This window comes from Pseudophryne corroboree, chromosome 10, assembly GCF_028390025.1.
Source record: "Pseudophryne corroboree isolate aPseCor3 chromosome 10, aPseCor3.hap2, whole genome shotgun sequence".
NCBI lineage: Eukaryota > Metazoa > Chordata > Amphibia > Anura > Myobatrachidae > Pseudophryne > Pseudophryne corroboree.
Window position 1 is genome coordinate 218249980 of NC_086453.1, and position 20202 is coordinate 218270181.

Below are 20202 nucleotides of genomic sequence, written 5' to 3' on the forward strand. Positions count from 1 at the left end.
GAGTCTGTTGCCAGCAGATCTCACTGTAAAATAAAAAACCTAAAATATACTTTCTTTCTAGGAGCTCAGGAGACCCCCTAGTGTGCATCCAGCTCAGCCGGGCACAAGATTCTAACTGAGGTCTGGAGGAGCCAGTGCACACCAGGTGGGAGGAGCCAGTGCACACCAGGTAGTCCTAAAGCTTTCTTTAGTTGTGCCCAGTCTCCTGCGGAGCCGCTATTCCCCATGGTCCTTACGGAGTCCCAGCATCCACTTAGGACGTCAGAGAAATAACATTTGCAGAGAGTTAGATTTGGGTGGGCTATTTTGTTTCTGTGCAGGGTAAATACTGGCTGCTTTATTTTTACACTGCAATTTAGATTGCAGATTGAACACACCCCACCCAAATCTATCTCTCTGCACATGTTATATCTGCCTCCCCTGCACTGCACATGGTTTTGCCCAACTGCTAAAAATTTTCCTGCTGCGATCAACTTGGAATTACCCCCAATGAGTGATAGCAAGAACATCATGCATAGATAAATGGGCCCCTCAATACTAGCCTGTAAATGTTCTGCGACACACATTATATTGGATGCGATATAATTAGCAATGGATTGTTTATCAAAATGTAAACCTAATCATTATTATATCATTAGTATGGGGTCTATTCAAGAAGCAGTGAGAAGAGTGGAGGGAGAAGTGAGCCAGTGGAGAAGTTGTCCATGGCAACCAATCAGCATTAAAGTAACATTTATAATTTGCATGCTATACAGTTATACGGAGTAGCTGATTGGTTGCCATGGGCAGCTTCTCCACAGGCTCACTTCTCTATGCTTTGTGATGTGCTTTACGTTTATGCTATCATTCCGACAGGCCAAAGTAATCTCGTGCCGCTGCCATCAAGTGTGAGTGCAATCGACCACTCTACGCTCAGCTGCTTCTGCCTATTTGCCGGTGGGCTGGGATTGTGACGTGTAGCTTCAGGAGCTCTCAGCAGTTCAGAGTCGGACCAGAGAAGGCGGCAGGTAAGGAGAACGTGAGCTTTCCCCGGTGACCGAGCAAACGGCACCGTCCACACAGCACCAGACACACCCAGACCCGCTGCTGCTACTTGACGGCTGTACGGGCCGCGGCTACACATTACCCCATGTCAGCGACCCTCGCCCTGCCTCGTCGGCATACCTAGCGAGAGGCGGAAGTGAGTTGGTCAGCCCCAAGGCATGCCGGAAATTGTAGTCTTAACAGCCGTTTCATTCATTGGTAACGTTGGCCTAAGGACTACAAGTCCCAGCTGCCCCATTACATTTGGGGAAAAAGGCTTCAGATCACCCTATTCGTGTTCCTTTCTCGGTAAGGCTATTGCTGATTATCTCCTATATTCGTGTCATTGCCCTGTACCTGGATTGTTAGCAGGTGGGTGCCCCACAGGAAGTGGCACAATATAGGGCACATGTATGGTGGTGTCACTGCAAGGACCACCCAGGTATAGGGCTGTCATAGGCTGCTGCAGACCCATTTTCATCAACTGTGTTGACTTGTCATTTACCAGCCCATCATGTGTGTGATGCTGACTACTAGGCCTGTGCTTTTACTGTTCATGCCCTTTTGTCCTTTATGCTGTAGCATTTGCTGATAATTTGCAGGTGAATTGCAGGGGTTGTCAAGTCATCCATATAACATACACACTGTTCAAAACTGTATTATCATTACTGCTCTTAATATGTAATTGACCAAGGTATGAAATATGCCAGTGATTCCTAAACTGGGTACCACAGAGTATTTGCAGGGGCCCACGGGTTTGTGGCTCAAGACCAAATCAAGTTATGGTCTATTTCTGAGTTTTCCAAAACCCCACTATTACAGTCCAGATTTTATGGATCTCTATGCTTGAGCACAGGTGAGTTGATTTAAGCATCTGGTCTATTTCATAGGTAAACCAGTGCTGGTGGCTGCCAATCATTCCTTTAGAATACAAGCTTTCACAGGCAGGACCTTCAACCTATCCTTATCCTTCTCTCACTTAAACCGGCTTCGTTGGCACCAAATCCCGTGGTTTTCTGCCACTCTGATACTTATGTCAATAGGGTCAATTCTATTCGGCAACTAAAGAATAGCGCCGGGAATTAGCTCCCGACGCTATTCAATTCAGCTAAAGTTAAGTCGGCGATGTCCCGTTCTCGCCGACTAAACAGGTAGTTTTGTCGGGAGAACGGGCATTCTCCGACTTAACTACCCGGCGCAAGGCTGATTCCCGACAGAATCAGCCTCGCGCCGGCCGCGAGGCAGCACTTTTGTCGGGTTTCTTCTCTCATCCCCCGGGGATGAGAGAAGAATTCCCGACAATTGCGGGCAACTAGTAGCTGAATTGAATAGCGTCGGGAGCTAATTCCCGGCGCTATTCTTTAGTTGCCGAATAGAATTGACCCCAATGTCATCCTATTTTGATTATTCATTTATATACTCTGTAATTGGGTGCTGCAGATCCCTTGTGGTGCCATATAAATTAAGGATAGTTATAAAATCCTAAATTATGTGGACAAACGCATCCCAGTCCATGACCACATAACTTAACCTAAGGATGACAGTTTTAGGACTCCATAATTCATGAAAGTTTGAGAACCACTGATATGTCGTATTAACTATAATCAGACATGACTGATTCCCCACCCCACCCCCTTAACTGTCTTGTTGCTATTAGATTTCTCACCAGTGCAAAAATTGATTGCTTCCTTGTTAAAGATACCAACATGTACTGTATATTATAATATCTTTTCTCTTACGTCCTAGAGGATGCTGGGGACTCCAAAAGGACCATGGGGTATAGACGGGATCCGCAGGAGCTTGGGCACACTAAAAAGACTTAAGACTGGGTGTGAACTGGCTCCTCCCTCTATGCCCCTCCTCCAGACCTCAGTTAGACTTTGTGCCCAGGAGTGACTGGATGCACACTAGGGGAGCTCTCCTGAGTTTCTCTAGAAAATACTTTTTGTTAGGTTTTTTATTTTCAGGGAGCCCTGCTGGCTACAGGCTCCCTGCAGCGTGGGAGTGAGGGGAGAGAAGCAGGACCTACTTCTGTGAGTTTCAAGGCTCTGCTTCTCGGCTACTGGACACCATTAGCTCCAGAGGGTTCGATCACTTGGTGCGCCTAGCTGCTTGTTCCCGGAGCCACGCCGTCAATCCCCTCACAGAAGACAGAAGTCGGGTGAGTATGAGAAGATCAGAAGACTTCAGGACGGCAGAAGACTTCAGTGACGGAAGGTACAGCACAGCGGCAACGCTATGCTCCCACACACATCACCAACGGTATTTCACTGGGTGCAGGGCGCGGGGGGGGGGGGGGCGGCGGCGGCGGCGCCCTGGGCAGCATGTTACTGGAGCTTCTTAGGGCGGCACAAAGATTGTGGGTGCCTCGGCACCGTGTACAGACCCCCGCCGGCATTTTTAAACAATTTTGAATTTGGAGGGCCGAAGCGCGCCGGGAAGGGGGCGGAGCTTCGTCCCGCAGCTCACGGGCGCCATTTTCCCTGCAACACGCGGCTGAGGGATAGAGACGCTGCAGGGACCTCCACGCTTCTCCAAGTAACGGGGGGGGCTTTTTAAGAGGCGTGCCGCAGTGTGGTGCTTAATAGTGGGATAAGGCAGCGCTGGGTACATATATCGTTTTTTGCGATATATGAGCGCTGAGGTGTGAGCTGGCATACTCCCTCTGTGTCCTCTATCTGGGCTTTTTTGTAGGCCTGTCACCTAGCAGGGACGTTCTGTGTGTTGTGGTGTGTCGGCATGTCTGAGGCTGAAGCTTATTCACAGGAGGAGGTTATTGGGGGAGCGGATGCAGGGCTAGAGTTGGGACTGTCGACACCTGATTTGCTAGCATTGCTCAGTACGATAAACTCGAATGTAGCTTCCTTATCAAAGAGATTAGATAAGTCTGAGGCACAGACCCAGGTGTGGAAAAGGTCCATGGAAGAGGCTTTGTCTCAGGTTCAGACCCCATCTGGGTCGCAAAAGCGGGCATTTTACTCAGGTGGTAGATACTGATACCGACACGGACTCTGATTCCGACGTCGATTTCACTGAGGCAGCGTTACATCCACGTTTAGTTAAGAGTATTCAGTACATGATTGTGGCTATAAAAGATGTTTTACACATTTCTGATGAGCCTGCGGTACAGGAAACTAGGATTTGCTTGTTCAAGGGAAAAAAACCTGAGGTGAAATTTCCCCCCTCTCATGAAATGAATACTCTTTGTGAAAAGGCTTGGGAGTCGCCGGATAAGAAATGGCAGATTCCCAAGAGAATTTACATGGCGTATCCTTTCCCCTCTGATGACAGGGAAAAATGTGAGGCATCTCCAACTGTTGACAAAGCTTTATCTCGTTTGTCTAAGAAAGTGGCACTTCCGTCTCCTGACACGGCAGCTCTCAAAGATCCGGCGGATCGCAAGCTGGAGACGTCTCTGAAGTCCATTTTCGCTAATTCGGGTGCATTGCTCAGACCCGCTGTGGCGTCGGTATGGGTGAGTAGTGCTATTGCTAAATGGGCTGAGAATTTAGCTAATGATATGGATACTCTGGATAAAGATAATGTCCTTCTAACTCTTGGTTATATTAAGGAAGCTGCAGATTACATAAAAGATGCGGCGAGGGACGTCTGTCTCTTGGGTTCAAGAACCAATGCCATGTCGATATCAGCCAGGAGGGCCCTGTGGAGCCATCAATGGAACGCTGATGCTGACTCCAAGAGGGCTATGGAAGCGCTACCCTTCAAAGGTACTGTCTTGTTTGGGGACGGCTTGGCTGACCTGGTCTCGACCGCGACTGCGGGTAAGTCCTCTTTTCTTCCTTATGTTCCCACACAACAGAAAAAGGCACCACATCAGCAGATGCAGTCCTTTCGTCACAATAAATACAGGCGTGGAAAAGGCTCGTCCTTCCTCGCTACAAAAGGTAGAGGAAGGGGAAGGAAACCTTCTGCAGGTTCGGGCGCCCAGGACCAAAAGTCCTCACCTGCTGCTACCAAGTCCACCGCATGACGCTGGGGCTTCCCTGGGGGAGTCCGAACCGGTGGGGGGCCGTCTACGAAGTTTCAGTCAGGTCTGGATTCAATCAGTCCTGGATCCTTGGGTACTAGAGATCGTGTCTCAGGGATACAAACTGGAGTTTCAGGAGATGCCCCCTCACCGGGTCTTCATTTCGGCATTACCAGTAGTTCTTCCGGACAGGGAGGTGGTGCTAGCAGCGATTCTAAAACTGTGTCTACAGAGGGTCATTATTCCCGTTCCCTCGTCTCAGCGGGGGGAGGGGTTCTACTCGAGCCTCTTTGTTGTGCCGAAACCGGACGGTTCGGTCAGACCAATTCTAAATGTAAAATCCCTCAATCCATACTTGAAAGTTTTCAAGTTCAAGATGGAATCCCCTCGAGCTGTGATCTCCAGCCTAGAAGGGGGGGATTTTATGGCGTCAGTCGACATAAAGGATGCCTACTTACATGTCCCGATATATCCTCCGCATCAGGCTTTCCTCAGGTTTGCGATACAGGATTCTCATTACCAATTTCAGACGTTGCCGTTTGGGCTTTCCACGGCTCCGAGGATTTTCACCAAGGTTATGGCGGAAATGATGGTTCTTCTTCGCAGACAAGGGGTTTCAATTATCCCGTACTTGGACGATCTCCTGATAAAGGCAAGGTCCAAGGAACGATTACTGAAAAGTGTGGAGTTGTCTCTATCGGTCCTGCGACAACACGGATGGGTCCTCAATTTGCCGAAATCCCAGTTGATTCCGACCACTCGGCTTACGTTTCTGGGCATGATTCTGGACACAGAGGTACAGAAGGTATTCCTTCCAGAAGAAAAGGCCCTGGAATTGCAGACGATGGTCAGAGAACTTCTGAAGCCGTCGAGTGTGTTGATACATCATTGTACTCGGGTTCTGGGGAAGATGGTTGCGGCGTACGAAGCCATTCCATACGGCAGATTTCACGCCCGCGTGTTTCAGTGGGACTTGCTGAGCAAATGGTCCGGGTCTCATCTACGCATTCACCGGAAGATAAGTTTATCTCCCAGAGCCAGAATTTCTCTCCTGTGGTGGCTACAAGTGAATCACCTCCTGGGGGGACACCGATTCGGTATCCAGGAGTGGGTACTTCTGACAACAGATGCAAGTCTCCGGGGCTGGGGCGCAGTCACCCAAGGAAGAAATTTCCAGGGAAAATGGTCGCTCCAGGAAGCCTGTTTCCACATAAATATTCTAGAGTTAAGAGCCATTTACAACGGCCTGCTCCAAGCAAGAAGTCTTCTTCAGGGTCGACCGGTCCTGGTACAGTCAGACAACATCACAGCGGTGGCCCATATAAACCGGCAAGGCGGAACAAGGAGCAGAGCGGCAATGGCGGAGGCCACAAAGATACTTTGCTGGGCGGAACAACACGTCAGCGCACTGTCAGCAGTTTTCCTACCAGGGGTGGACAACTGGGAAGCGGATTTCCTCAGCAGACACGACCTTCATCCGGGAGAGTGGGCTCTGCACCAAGAGGTTTTTGCAGAAGTGACAAGACGCTGGGGAATTCCGTTGATAGACATGATGGCATCTCGGCTCAACAAGAAGCTCCCGAGGTATTGTTCCAGGACAAGGGACCCACAAAGCACGGTGGTGGACGCCCTGGTGTCTCCGTGGGTCTTCCAGTCGGTGTATGTGTTCCCTCCTTTTCCTCTCATTCCAAAGGTGCTGGGGATCATTCGTCGAGCAGGGGTTCAGGCGATTCTCGTCGTTCCAGACTGGCCAAGAAGGGCCTGGTACCCGGATCTTCAGGACTTGCTGGTGGAAGATCCTTGGCCGCTTCCTCTAAGGGAGGATCTGTTTCAGGGTCCATGCATGTTTCCGGACTTACCGCTGCTGCGTTTGACGGCATGGAGGTTGAGCGCCAGATCTTAGCTCGTAAGGGTATTCCCAGGGAGGTTATTCCAACTCTCATTAAGGCTAGGAAAGAGGTTACGGCGAAACACTATCACCGTATCTGGAGGAAATATGTTTCCTGGTGTGAGGTTAAAAAGGCTCCTGTGGAGGATTTTCACTTGGGTCGTTTTCTCCACTTTTTACAGGCGGGTGTAGATGCAGGCCTGAAATTGGGTTCCATCAAAGTGCAAATTTCGGCTTTGTCTATTTTCTTTCAAAAAGAGTTAGCTGCCCTCCCAGAGGTTCAGACTTTTGTGAAGGGTGTAATGCATATCAATCCACCGTTTGTACTGCCTGTAGCGCCATGGGACCTTGATGTCGTCTTGCGGTTCCTCATGTCTTCCTGGTTTGAGCCTTTGCGGAAGGTTGAATTAAAATTTCTCACTTGGAAGGTGGTTATGCTTTTGGCGCTGGCATCTGCCAGGCGAGTATCGGAATTGGCAGCTTTATCTCATAAGAGTCCGTACTTGATTTTTCATGCGGATAGGGCGGAATTGAGGACTCGTCAACAATTTCTACCAAAGGTGGTTTCGTCATTTCACATTAACCAACCTATTGTGGTTCCGGTAGCTTCGGAAGAAGTGGCGATTCCAAAATTTCTGGATGTTGTAAGAGCGTTAAAAGTTTACGTTTCTAGGACAGCTGTTACTAGGAAAACTGAAGCGTTGTTTGTTTTGTATGCGGCCAACAAGGTTGGTCATCCCGCATCAAAACAGACTATTGCACGCTGGATTTGTAGTACGATCCAACAGGCTCATTCTTCGGTGGGGTTACCGGTGCCGAAGTCTGTTAAAGCCCATTCTACCAGAAAGGTGGGCTCATCTTGGGCGGCTGCCCGAGGTGTTTCGGCACTACAGCTTTGCCGAGCGGCTACTTGGTCGGGTTCGAACACTTTTGCTAAATTCTATAAGTTCGATACCCTGGCCGAGGAGGAAGTGGCGTTTGCTCAGTCGGTGCTGCAGAGTCGTCCGCACTCTCCCGCCCGTTCTGGAGCTTTGGTATAATCCCCATGATCCTTTTTGGAGTCCCCAGCATCCTCTAGGACGTAAGAGAAAATAGGATTTTGGTACTCACCGTTAATTCCTTTTCTCCTAGTCCGTAGAGGATGCTGGGCGCCCGTCCCAGTGCGGACTATTACTTGCATATTTTATATATATATATATATATATATATATATATATATATATATATATATATATATATATATATATATATATATATATATATATATATTATAATATAATATACAGGTTGAGTATCCGAAATACGGAATATTCCGAAATACAGACTTTTTTGAGTGAGATAGTGAAACTTTTGTTTTTTGATGGCTAAATGTACACAAACCTTGTTTAATACACAAAGTTATTAAAAATATTGTATTAAATGACCTTCAGGCTATGTGTATAAGAAACATAAATGAATTGTGTGAATGTACACACACTTTGTTTAACGCACAAAGTTATAAAAAAATATTGGCTAAAATGACATTCAGGCTGTGTGTATAAGGTGTATATGAAACATAAATACATTCTGTGCTTAGACTTGGGTCCCATCACCATGATATCTCATTATGGTATGCAATTATTCCAAAATACGGAAAAATCCCATATCCAAAATACCTCTGGTCCCAAGCATTTTGGATAAGGGATACTCAACCTGTATGTGTGTGTGTATATATATATATATATATATATATATATATATATATATATAATATTATTTTTTTATTTTTTTATTTTCTTAATGGTTAAGTAAGTTATACACGACTTGTGTATTGGTTTGTTGCAGCTGGTTGCTGGAGTTTTATGCATACTGCTCTCTGGTTTGGTGTTATTCCGGTTGTACGGTATGTTTATGGTGTGGCCTGGTTAGTTGGTAGCCCTTAGTTAAGACAAAAATCTTTCCTTGTAATGTCCGTCTCTCCTGGGCACAGTTCCTATAACTGAGGTCTGGAGGAGGGGCATAGAGGGAGGAGCCAGTTCACACCCAGTCTTAAGTCTTTTTAGTGTGCCCAAGCTCCTGCGGATCCCGTCTATACCCCATGGTCCTTTTGGAGTCCCCAGCATCCTCTACGGACTAGGAGAAAAGGATTTAACGGTGAGTACCAAAATCCTTTTTTCTCTTACGTTCTAGAGGATGCTGGGGTCCACATTAGTACCATGGGGTATAGACGGGTCGGTCCACTAGGAGCCACTGGCACTTTAAGAGTTGAACAGTGTGGGCTGGCTCCTCCCTCTCTGCCCCTCCTACCAAACTCAGTTTAGAAAATGTGCCCGGAGGAGCCGGTCACAGCTAGGGGAGCTCCTAGAGCTTCTTTAGTTTTAGTTTTTTTTTTCTAGGAGTTAGTTAGGCACAGGGAGGCTGCTGGCAACAGCCTCCCTGTGTCGTGGGACTTAGGGGGGGAGTAGTGTCCGCCCTGAGGGGTTTGAGCCACTATCTCCGCTGAAGGGACACTGATCTCCTGAGGGTGATGATCGTTAGCCGCCCCATGCGACCGCTCACTCCCGCAGCAGAGCCAGAAGAATTCCGGTGGCGAGTGAGTTACCGGCTCCCCCAGGCAAGCGTGGAGCCGGTGTGAAGATGGCAACAGGGTGGGAGCGCAGTAATAACTGCGCTCCAGAGGCTCAGCGGTACACAGGACGCCCCTCAAAGCGCCGCACTGAGCCAGCGCCTATACCCTACACTGGTCACCAAGGCTGTCAGGGACCTCGGTAACTCTGCCAGCACATTCCCTCAGGCCAGTATAAAGAAATGAAGAGCGGGAAGCAGCGCCGTGTTCAGGGGGCGGAGCTTCTCTTCAGAGCGGACCCAGCAGCGTTCAGTGCCATTTCTGCTGCGGGGTACACTGGGTTCCACAAGGATTAACATCTGGGTGTAGAGTAGGATCCTGATCCGAGGCACCAACAGGCTCAAAGCTTTGATCTTCTTCCCAAGATGCATAGCGCCGCCTCCTATATCACCCCGCCTCCGTGTACAGGAGCTCAGTTTTGTAGTTGGTGCCATGCAGTAAGCAGGCACATAACAGGGGGGCTGCTCCAGCAGCCTTTAGAGAAGCTTTTAAAGAATATTGAAGACTTCAAGGGCTGCAGCAGAGACACTGACTGTGTTAGATGTCAGTGAGACATCTCCTGCTGCAGCTCCATCACCTCACCCAGCGGCGCTGTACACTTCCGCGCCCTGGTTGCCGGGTACCTACAGCGGAGGGTCCGGTTTTCTTCCAAGTTAGTCACATGACCGCTGCTCTCCCGGATTGCGTGGCCGCACTCAGGGAGGAGGTAAGGGGTCCCCTCGACGGGACCCGCTGTAAATCGTGATCCCTCGCGACCGGTGGGAGGCGGGCTGCGAGCTGGCGTGTACACTGTGGTAGTACAGGGACCCCACTAGACCACCAGGGCATGGGCACAGGTCGGTTTTCTCTCATAAAACCGTTTTATTAAGCCCCCAGGCCCGGTGGTGAAGTCCAGCAGGAGGCTAAGGCTTTGACCTGTAGCCCATTCCCCTAGCCCCGGGGCGCCATTTAGAGTAAATGTTCCCGTCCTGGAGCTGCATATCTCTCTCTCCTTCACTCTCTGTCAGTGTTTGGGCGCCATTATAGCAAGCAGAGCTGATCCTGGGACTGTTTGGGCAAATCCTCCTCTGTAAAGCCGCCTGCCTGTCAGCGCTGTGCATTTTACAGGACACTTAAGTATTCTATATGTCTGCTGACAGTGTTAGTTAAGAAAAAGTGCATTTAGTCAGGGTTATTTAATACAAGTACCCTGTGATATACATCTAGTCTTTACTATGCATTGTTATATATATTAAGTGTATAGCTATACATAGTACTACTCTGTATTGCTTGTCCAGTGCAGTTTTATTGCATGTCATAATTTCTGCATTGTACAAACTGTGACTGTGTGTGTACATATAGCTGCTGTGTGACCTCCATTTCGTGTATCTCACTCAGATTGCTATCCCTATATTCTATAACCTGAGGGGGCTAAGTGTGTCAGGTTTATCATAATGTAGGCAGTTCACAGGATGTACTCCAGTGTGTATTTTTTTTCTTTGATTTTTATCCACCATATACCTCTTGAATTCCCTGTTTGTGCTGATACATTACACAGGGAGTTCTTGTCAGGTATTGTGCTGCTGATATTGTACTGTGTTGCCTTGCATTGAGCTTTTGATTATGTCAGCTACAAAGGGCAACGGAGCTGGGGCTGATCCCACATTGCGTGGTGTTGACGCTGCAGACACATTTGAGGATAACATAGCAGCTGAGGGTTCAGGTTCTGGGGGTTCCTTACCCCCCAGTGGGACTGTAGCAACGGGGGTGCAAAATGACCCACCTTGGGCTACCTTCTCCACGCTATTAAATACGCTAGTAACTAGACTAACGCCCCCTATGGGACCTCCTGTGCCGGTACAACCGCTTATGGTCCCCGCGGTTAACCCGCCTTGGGCAGGTCAACTGTCCAATCAGTTACAGCAATTGAACCAATCACTGACTGCTCAAAAGTCTAACCCTCGCCCGCTTAAGACCAAGGGGTCCTCTAAGCTGGCAAATACTTCCTCACAATCCACCAACGTCCCAGACACCTCGTCTGATGAGGATGGCGTTTATACGGACCCCACAGATTCTGATCCTGATGCTTCTGATGGGGAAGTTGTTTCGCAGGTGGATGTTCCTGACTTGTCTGAGGCTATCCGGTTCATTCTTCAGGTTGATGATGAACCGGAGCCTGACACTGCCCCTAAGAAACCGGACAGGTTTAAACGTCAGAAGGTGGTTAAACAAGTTTTACCTCACTCTGAACATTTAGTTGACTTACGTCAGGAGTCCTGGGAAAATCCAGGAAAGAGTTCACGCCTCACAAGAAGATGCTGTCTCGCTACCCCCTCGCTGCGGAGCTTAGTAAAAATTGGGAAACACCCCCGCCAGTGGATTCGCAAGTAGCGAGGCTGGTAGTATCCTCAGCTCTGCCTGTAACTACTGTCATGTCCTTGAGAGAGCCGACGGACAAGCGTGTGGAGGGTTGTTTGAAGGCAATCTACACCCTAAACAGTGCGGTGCATAGGCCCACTATTGCAGCGACATAGGCTGCAGAAGCTGTGAAAGCGTGGGCTCAGGAGCTGGAGGCGGAGTTGGCTTCCAATGCTTCTGATCATGCTAGACAATGACTGTCGTATATTGTTACAGCGTCTCATTACATTAAAGAGGCGGCTTCTGATGCCGGTATTCTGGCGGCCAAGGCTTCTACTACGTCCATTTTGGCTCGCCGAATTCTCTGGAACGGTCCTGGTCTGTGGACATGGACTCAAGAAAACCCTGGAGGTACTCCCCTTCAAAGGAGACATTCTTTTCAGAGAAGACCTCAACAAGATAGTGGCTGACTTAGCGTCTGCTAAAATAGCATGTCTTCCTAGTACTGCTCCTTCGGCGCCGAAAGCTAAGAGTACTTCCTTTCGCTCCTTTCGTCATTCAGGGAAAGCAAAAGGTCAGGTGTACCCAAAACAGGTTCGCACTTCCAAACCCAATAAGCCCAAACGGGCCTGTGCTGCCCGTCAGCCTGCTTCCAAAAGATAGAGCTGACGAAGATAGAGCTGAGCTCCGGACACGTCAGCAATTCCTTCCAAAGGTTGTGTCTGCTTTTCATATCAACCAACCTATTGTGGTGCCAGTTTCTACTGACTCCTCAATTCCATCAAAGGCCTTGGATGTTGTAAGGGCTGTAAAAATGTATGTGAAGAGGACTACTCGTCACAGAAAATCAGACTCTGTTTGTACTGTATGATCCCAAGAAAATTGGGTGTCCTACTTCTAAACAGACGATCTCTCGCTTAATCAGGTTCACTATCCAGCATGCGTATTCTACGTCAGGATTGCAGTGTACAAAATCTGTACTCGTAAAGTGGGGTCTTCCTGGGCAGCTGCCCGGGGTGTCTCGGCTTTACAGCTTTGCCGAGCGGCTACCTGGTCTGGGTCGAACACGTTTGCTAAGTTCTACAGGTTCGATACTTTGGCCTCTGAGGACCTTCAGTTTGGTCAATCAGTTCTGCAGGAGCCTCCGCGCGCTCCCTCCCGTTCTGGGAGCTTTGGTACATCCCCATGGTACTAATGTGGACCCCAGCATCCTCTAGGACGTAAGAGAAAATAGGATTTTAATTACCTACCGGTAAATCCTTTTCTCGTAGTCTGTAGAGGATGCTGGGCGCCCGCCCAGCGCTTCGTTATCCTGCAGTGGTTACTTGGTCAGTACTGCTTTGTTCTTAGTTAAGTACTGCGTTATTACTTGTTTCAGTAATGATATTCAGCTGTTGCTGAGTTTTTAAGCTAGTTAGCTTGGTTTGCCTTGTTGTGTGAGCTGATGTGAATCTCGCCACTATCTTTGTAAATTCCTTCTTTCGAAGTATGTTAGTCTCCTCGGGCACAGTTTCTAGACTGAGTCTGGTAGGAGGGGCATAGAGGTAGGAGCCAGCCCAAACTCTTAAAGTGCCAGTGGCTCCTAGTGGACCAGTCTATACCCCATGGTACTAATGTGGACCCCAGTATCCTCTACGGACTACGAGAAAAGTATTTACTGGTAAGTAATTAAAATTCTATTTTCAGCAGGACTAGAAAATGCTGCAAGAATACAGGTTTGTCTTGGGTAAAGAAAAAATTGTAAAGTGCACAAATCGATACCAAAAATTACTGTACACAAATATGTATATCACTAAGCACTTGATAAATTTATATATACAATAAATATATGTCCAAGTGATTGTGGATGCAGCTATCGGGTAATACCCCTTTCACACCGCAGCTTGTACCTGGTAATTTGCCATTTTTACTGGCTTCCTAAACGGTTCGAGCTGCGATGTGAAAGGGTCACCTTCAATTTACCGTTTACAAAATACCGGTATTTTGAAACGGTAAAAAAGCAGGGTCCTACCCGTTTCAGACCCGTTTAATTGTTCCGTGTGAAAGGGTCTGAAACGGTATTTGCAAGCCCCAGAAGGTGATAGGCTGTCTCCATGTGTGATCTCACCAGGCAGAAGCAGGAAATAAACATTTAAAATGACAACCACTGTTTTGTATGGGTGAAACGGGTTCAGTGTGAAAGGTACCAAAACGGTAATGAAATGGTAATATACTGGTTACAACATGCGATGTGAAGGGGGTTTAACTGCTCAGACCCGTTTTAAGAACCGTTTAAAGAACCGTTTCAAAAGCAGGTTTTGCGATGTGAAAGCAGCATAAGTGAACTGGAGAATCACTCAAAAATTAACAATGAAGCAAATCGTAATGAGAGCGCAAGAATAATCAAATATTAATAGTTTAAAAGAAAATTTTTATTACTTTATTGTCTTGGGGGCCCATTTATAAATAATTGCATTTGCACTGCGATCTGGGCGTGATATTAGCACCCTAAATCGCTTAGTGCTTTGTGATTATGCTGCCCGAATTTATTACTGTTCAATTGCAAGGACATGGGTGCCTGAAGTGAAAGACCGGCCTCCTGCACATGCAAAGTCTACTGATCACAAATGCGCATCATCCATTGCCAGGGAGGACTCCAGAGGTATCCTCTGCCAGTTAATTTTGTAAAGTGTTGCCCATAGCCTACAGCAGTACAACGCCATCTTCAGATGACATTATCTTCTTGGTAAATCTGACAGTATTGCATCCCCAGAGAAACCTATGGGGGCTGTGGCTGCTGTTTGAAATGGGGGTATTGCAGCAGCAATACCTCCTCCTTATATTTGGGTAATAGTTAATAATATTTATTATTATTATTATTATTATCCTCCTTTTATTTATATGGCACCACAAGGGTTCCACAGCGCCCAATTACAGAGTACATATGCACATAATCAAAACAGGAAAACTGACTTACTCGTGAGAGCTTACATTCTAAGGGGAGGGGTGGACTGACAGGGGTGACAGATTGGGTACATAGAGACTGTGGGTTAGGATGAGATTTGGCTGGGTTTGGTAAAGAAGTGGGTCTTAAGAGCCCGTTTGAAGTTTTGTGGAGAGTCTGAGGGGGAGAGGTAAAGAATTCAAGACAAAGGGAGCAGCACGTGAAAAATCTTGGAGATAGGAGTGGGAGGAAGTAATCAGAAGACAGGAGAGTCGGCGTGCATTAGCAGAGTGAAGAGGACGTTTGGGAGAGTAAAGGGAGATAAGGTCAGAGATGTAAATGGGAGAGGAGTAGGTGAGGGCTTTGTAAGTGAGTGTGAGAAGTTTGAATTGGATTCTGAAAGGGAAGGGAAGCCAGTGAAGGGCTTGTAGGAGAGGGGAGGTGGACGTAGTGCGTTTGGTAAGGAAGATGAGCCGGGCAGCAGCATTGAGGATAGATTGGAGTGGAGCGAGGTAATTGTCAGGGAGACCAGTTAGGAGGAGATTACAGTAGTCCAGTCTGGAAATAATCAGTGAGTGAATAATGATCTTAGTGGCATCCTGGGTGAGAAAAGGTCTGATTCTGGAAATGTTTTTGAGATGAAAATGACAGGTTTGTGAGAGGTGCTGAATGTGTGGATTGAAGGAGAGGGAGGAGTCGAGGATTACGCCAAGACAGCGTACCTGGGGGCTAGAGGAGATAGTCGTTCCATGAATGGATAATGAGATTGTGGGAGGTGAGGTTGTGTTGGAGGGTGGGAAGATGATCAGCTCAGTCTTAGACATGTTGAGTTTAAGAAAGCGCTGGGACATCCAGGAAGAGATAGCAGAAAGAGGTCAGGGGAGGAGAGGTAGATTTGAGTGTCATCAGCATAGAGGTGGCATTGGAAGTTAAAAGAACTGAGTTCACATAAAGAGGACCTATAGAGAGAGAAAAGGAGAGGACCAAGAACAGAGCCTTGGGGGACACCAACAGTTAGTGGAATTGGGGGGGAGGTAGCATCATGAGAGGAGACAGAGAAGGAACGATCAGAGAGGTAGGAGGACAGCCAGGAGAGGGCAGTATCACGCAGACCAAGAGAGTGAAGGATTTGCAGAGGGAGAGGGTGGTCCACAGTGTCATATGCAGCAGAGAAGTCAAGAAGAATAAGCAGAGAGTAGTGGCCCTTAGCTTTGGCTGCATGGCGGTCATTGCATACTTTTGTAGGGCAGTTTTCAGTGGAGTGGAGAGAACGGAAACCAGACTGGAATGGGTCAAGCAGTGAGAGAGGAAAGAAAGGCAGTGAGGAGATTATAGACCATACGCTCAAGAAGTTTGGAGGCAAAAGGGAGCATATACTATTTGCAGCATATTCCCCTAAAACAACCATTTTCAAGGGATACTCTGTAATATTATCACCCAAATGTAAGAAGGAGGGATCGCAACTGATATCTTCGATTTAATTATAAAAAGAACCCTTAATGAGCTAGGGTAATATTTTCAGAGACCCTTTTTTTCCTGCACTGTAAGTGGATATCTGAGCGGCGCACACTTGGCCTGATTCAGATGTTGATGGAGAAGCTATAACTGCTGTTTACATGGAAGCAGCAACGATAGCTCTAATATGGTCATGCGTCTAGCCTCCTGCATCCATTACTGATCCAAACAGTGTCCTAGGACGCAGCTTCGGATAATCTGTAGCACCATTGGTCAGCTGAGGAACATATGGGGTTGCACAAGCTGCCCGCCGCAGATGCAACAAAGAGGCCAGGAAGTCTCAATCTTCCGACAGAGATTCCGGCCTTGGCGCTCCCCCATGACAACAAAAACATGCCTCCATTTGGGAAACAGAGGCCGTCGCCTCTACCTCCATACGGCATCAGACTATTAATCACTGACAGTCTGATGCCATACCTGCTTCCTATGTTGCTGACCCGTACTGCACATGTGTCGCAGTTTTGTGGGAATTGACTATGGGCCTGATTCTGACACAAAGGAACAATGTTTTCTGTTGTGCACATGCACCTGAGCGGCAGTATGCATGCGTTGCTGCTCAGATCACAGTATGATGTAAGCTACAATTTGCTTGACTGGCGGTAGCAGTTTGGGGACGGTGAGTGGATGTTTTTCAAAATGGAGTTGTCTGCGCCGTTTTTGGGATGTGCTGAAGCCAGCGACTGTGTCCTCAGATGCAGGTTCACTGCCTCGCCAGCTTAGTTGAGGTGGACATTAGGATTGATCCACGCAATGGCCGCAAATGTTTCTCCGATGCTGCATCTTTGGACGCAGGCATCAGATCTGAGATACCGATCGGCAAATTTTTACAAAAGAGGGCTCCTGTGGTTGCACATCTTCTCAGATCTCTGTGGCTGAAGATGCAGCATTGAGCCGATATGCTTCCACCTCTAAATTGGGCCCTATGTAACATAGTGGATTTTTTTTTTTTAATTCATGAAATAGTATATTATGATCATCATTGGGCAGCATAGTGGATTTTTTTGTGTTTAGAATGCTATACCCTGTTCCTAGTATGCTACCCATCTGAAGATCAACAACTGACAAGTCACATGTCACATCATTCTGATGGCAGACATTATATTAACAACTATTTTGGCAGCAGTTACATTCTGGTCATCAATTTTTATGGCTATTATTCATAAATATAATTGTGGTGGCATTACACTGAAGCAGGGCCTATTCTCTCTATCTGAATGATAAGGATGCATCGCATGTGCTCTGCCGATAAAATACTAAGCATAGTCCATTCACAAGATTGGAAAGCAATACACAATCCTTCCCGGACTTGTTTTTGTTTTTTGTACGCAGCCTTATGGGTCTTCCGTGGACGTTCCGGCCATTCCAAAATATGAAGGTCCATCCAGTCCACATAAATAATGTAATGTATTTATCTTTCATATAGTCAAGTGCTCATTTGCGTTCACTGCACCATGGTGTTGTGTTTTCTTGTTAAGTGGTGCAGATGGAGGACGGTTATTTCCCAGTAACATTGCACCATGGCTAATGCTGGTCATACCCTGCAGATAAAATGCCTGTCAGACCAACAGACAGTTTATCTCTCGCAGTGTATGTCACATGATATCGGTGCTTCGCCCCCGGACCATTAGTATTAGGGAGACAAGCTGTACTATATTGTCATATGTATTAGTTTAGCTGTTCCAATATTCAATTTCTTTGCAGCAACAGTCATGATTTTTGTATGCCATTCACTTTAATACACTCTGCTCCATCTTTAGATAATAGCCCGTCATCTAGACCAGTGTACTGTATTGACTAAAAGTGCTTCAAGGTCGTAATTCGAGGGACAGATTCACTTTTATTGCAAATTCAAGCTTAAGCGCAGGTGTCTTGATTAGCACCTCAGTCAATTTGACTTTAACCCTCAAGCATGAATATCCTTAATACCTGGACTGTAATGGCGGAGTGTGGGACTGTACTATTCTATACACAACAATGTCATGGTGTTTCCCAGTCAGACCAGATGGTCAACTGAGCCCACGTCAGGGTGTGTGCCACCACTCCACTTTCCTCCACAAAAGTTCTCCTAGGTGAGCGCAGCAAGGGGAAATAATATGAAGTTGTTAATTTTCCTTACAAAAGCTGGAATCAATCAAAAGGCCCAGACTGAGGGCTGCGGGACATGACACAATGCGGCTGTCTTGAAATGTTTTTTCATTGTCCACGATCAGTACCGTAAAAGTTACTTAATTAACTTGTTTGTTACGGACAGGATGCGAATAAGTAGAGCATTTTTCCCCACTATTTTGCAGGTCTCTACGGATTTCAGCTAGCCAGCAGATCTATTACTGTTCTCAGTACTCCTAAACTCACAAAGGAAGAGAAAGAGACTTAACTAGTGGTTCTCAAACTCTGTCCTGAAGGACCCCCAATAGTTCATGTTTTCCCTGTCACCCAGCAGGTGCGCCGGTGTACTCTTTACTCATGGACTCATTTTTGAAGATCCACTGGTGGAGCTAATTATTTCACTTGTTTTTTGTGAGGAAACCTGGAAAATGTGAACTGTTGGGGGTCCTTGAGTACAGAGTTTGGGAACCACTAGATTAGACCAGTGGTTCCCAAACTTTCTTTAATGACAGCACCCTAGAGTATCAGCATTTTCTTTTTTCACGACACCCCTAGGCCAAAAGCTTCATAATGAGAAATTCAGCAAATATTATTACATTTAGTAATTTGTGTTTACTTGTCACTCTTAAAGTGCATACACACTTGGCGATATCGTAAACGGCATTGCTCATTTTCCTCCTCCTGAGCGATGTAGTTTACTATATAGCCCAGTGTGTATGCAGCTGACGACCCTCCGTGTCAGCCATACATGCACCTCAATTAGGATTCATCATCTAAAGCTGCATGTATAGCCCGGTCGCGGCATGATGTCACTGTGCGATATCGCTACCAATAACGCACAGTGTGTATACCCGCCGTCAGATCGTTCGGGCCAGTAGTGGAAACACTAAGCGATGTTGCTCATGGAGCACATCGCCTAGTGTGTACCCATCATTAGGTTCAGTTACAGATGGAGCCATGCTCAATCTATCCCTTTAATAGGATGAACTGAGTTGATCACAGCAGCAAATCTGTTAGCAGTCGGGCAAAACCATGTGCACTGCAGGGGGGCAGATATAACGTGCAGAGAGAGTTAGATTTGGGTGGGTTATATTGTTTCTGTGCAGGGTAAATACTGGCTGCTTTATTTTTACACTGCAATTTAGATTTCGGATTGAAAACACCCCACCCAAATCTAACTCTCTCTGCAAATGTTATATCTGCCCCACCTGCTGTGCACATGGTTTTACCCAACTGCTAACAAATTTGCTGCTGCGATCAACTCTGAATTACCCACTTAATCCCCTGCTGTATTGTTCTCTCTCTCTATTGTATTGCGACTGAGAACAATAGATGAAAGGCTTATGCTAATGTGCCCATATATTTAATAATTGGATGCCACCAGCTCTGTGTTGGCCTTCCATATGCACCATAAATAAGTTAATATAGTCCTGGACCACTGCATGCAGAGTTCTTTGCAGAACCCAGTGTAGGAACCAGTGGATTAGACTGTAGTAACGTTCTCATTTCATTTGATACTTGTAAGCAGGATTCTCCAGCACACAAGAAAATATTGAGAAACAGCATTGCTATATTCTTTATTTGCACCAAAAGACAACAGAAAAATATTTCTCTATCGTCCTAGTGGATGCTGGGGTTCCTGAAAGGACCATGGGAATAGCGGCTCCGCAGGAGACGGGGCACAAAAGTAAAGCTTTCCGATCAGGTGGTGTGCACTGGCTCCTCCCCCTATGACCCTCCTCCAAGCCAGTTAGATTTTTGTGCCCGGCCGAGAAGGGTGCAATCTAGGTGGCTCTCCTAAAGAGCTGCTTAGAAAA

The 20202-nt window shown here is 47.0% G+C and overlaps 1 protein-coding gene across 2 annotated transcripts in view; it reads left to right on the top strand.

The window, feature by feature from the left end:
• The first annotated feature begins 811 nt into the window (after positions 1–811).
• RER1 (retention in endoplasmic reticulum sorting receptor 1) overlaps positions 812–20202 on the top strand; it is a 154814-nt gene continuing 135423 nt past the window's right edge. The window contains exon 1 of one of the 2 annotated variants that reach the window (XM_063943082.1): positions 812–1007. The gene's annotated coding sequence lies outside the window, so the exon portion shown is untranslated. Of the gene's footprint in view, positions 1008–1059; positions 1333–20202 lie in introns of those variants that run through there. The other variant, XM_063943083.1, reaches the window with a different exon arrangement.